Consider the following 2,376-nt stretch of genomic DNA (forward strand, 5'->3'; position numbering starts at 1 on the left):
ATTTTATATATATATATATATATATATATTATATATATTATATATTTTATATATATATATTACATAAGCTGCTACAATTTGTATATAATTTACATGCACATATAAAATACATAAGCTGTTACAATGTGTATATGTACTCACATGTGAGTGAGCCATTGTAGGCATATCATGGGCAAAACAATTGATTTGTGCTATGCCTGCTTCTTTCATAGTGAATTGAATGTTAAGTAGCTTGGACCAATAGAGCTCCTGTATTAGTAGCTGGTATAGAAAAGTCAGTCTGTCCTACATATCTGTCTTTGTATCCATCCATTTTCAATATTTATATAATGTCAGTTATTCCAGTGTCTAGAAGCTGATACCCAGGCTTCCAAAAAATCCCTTGTCTATCATTATCTTAAGATAGATGTGAAGTGTACAATCTGGTTTGTTATAACAAATCAATGTGTTCTGGCTGTATAAACACAAGCCTTTTGTTTCTCTGTTTCTCAAAGCTTTTTAATATGATTCTGGCTTATAAACACAAAACAGCACAGTCTTCTTCATCTAGCGCTAATTTTACACCAAAAGTGGGATTTATTACTTAAATTGATTACCTTATAGGTAAATAAGATCAAACCAAATGGGATTTACTTTTGCTAAGAAAAAATATCTAAACTAATTCATGCTTGCAAGTGGGGAGTTTGTGATTTCACATTATTAAATAGAAGTAGAAAAGTTAAATTGACTCTGATTAAACTTGTGCATATAGTCTAAACAGTGACAAATCAGACGTAGGCAGCTTAATCTGAAATGAATTTTTGTCAGTTAGAAATGTTTATTCAGATAAATTGAAACTTTGTTCTGTGTCTGAGTTGTACATAAAGTATCTACATGATTAATGGCACTTTGGAATGAAATATTACATCGCAGCTTTTTCATGTGGTGAAATATTGTTCAATATATCCAACTCTAGCATGTATGGCTGCACATTTATAATATTAAAGTAAAAATAAAAATTAATTATATTGAAAGGCCTTCAAAATGAAAAAATACATTTTGTCAGTAGGGGTGAGGTATATGAGTTGGTGGTAAACACAAAAAAAGATCATCTTGATATTTGTTTATTTTTTCCATAGTGTCATTAATGAATCATATTCATAGAATACTATCTTATTAAAATACTACTAAAGGGGATGTCCCATACCACATTTCATATCCCCTTTAAGAAATCTATCACATATCACATAATGTAAAGCTGGCATTTTCCACAAATGCTTTACATTTCCCATTTTTTAAATCTGACAAAAGTAATCTATCTTGTTCAGAAATAGAAAACTCCATAAAATCTGTTCTGTGAATGCACATTTAGTGTTCCAAACTAAACACATAGCATTTGTCTTTTTTCTATTAATATTCATGAATCTTGTGCACTGTTTTCCAGATAATATTCACTTCATCTAAAATATACATAACTATTAAAACTGTCTGAATAAAAAAGATGCATCTAGAAGATGTTATGAAATTCACATCTCACTGTTTAAATAGTCTGCTTCAGACCTTATCTGAATCACATTCAATAATTGATTCCATATTTTAGTATTTCTTAATATTCACAACACAATGACATGATTACCTCTCTTCAATATATGTTTGAGATTGATCTGTCTCATAGAGGTCTCTGGTTGGAAAATGTACTGAACCCATCATTACAGAACAATCTCATCATGTTCGAATAAATTCTTGAATAAGCCAGAGTTGAGCCACAGGCTCTTTATTTGAATGATATGATTCAGACAGGTGAGTGTTATACACTGTCCATTCATAGATATTCTATGTCAGATTTACCTCCTAAACCTTTTTTAAGAAGGAAAATGTAATATGTATGGAATTACAGGGAACCGGATTAATAAGTGGCTGGGTTCCAATAAGGGGGGATGGTAACATTTAAATAAATTAAAATTGACTTTAACCTTAGATATTCTGTGCTTTTTCCTGTCAATGTTTGTTTGTCCCAATCAGATAAAATCAAGCACTCTCTTTTTCTTTGTATCTCAAAATAATATAACTAAATAACTGGGTTTTATGTTTGCTTTTATTTTTCTTTTCTTTTGCTGTAAACTGTATGTCATGACTAACTGTACCTAGGAGTTACAGTTTAATCACTGCATGGGTGCAAGTGTTGCCACATTCAACTCAGCTGTGTTGCACATCCTTTCTGAATAGAAATGTGTAACGTATCTAGCACTTTTAGTAATACTACTAACTCTCATATATCTTCCAAAATCATAGTCATCCTTCAGTTGTGTTGAAGGGGGGCGGGAGAGTATCAGAAGGGCAGCAGGTGGAGTGTTTGTGGGGCTTGTGAGTCACTATCTTTCTTTCTGATGATGTTGA

The sequence above is a fragment of the Gavialis gangeticus genome, unplaced genomic scaffold (assembly GCF_001723915.1).
Source record: "Gavialis gangeticus isolate Ggan-Ray unplaced genomic scaffold, GavGan_comp1, whole genome shotgun sequence".
Lineage (NCBI taxonomy): Eukaryota > Metazoa > Chordata > Crocodylia > Gavialidae > Gavialis > Gavialis gangeticus.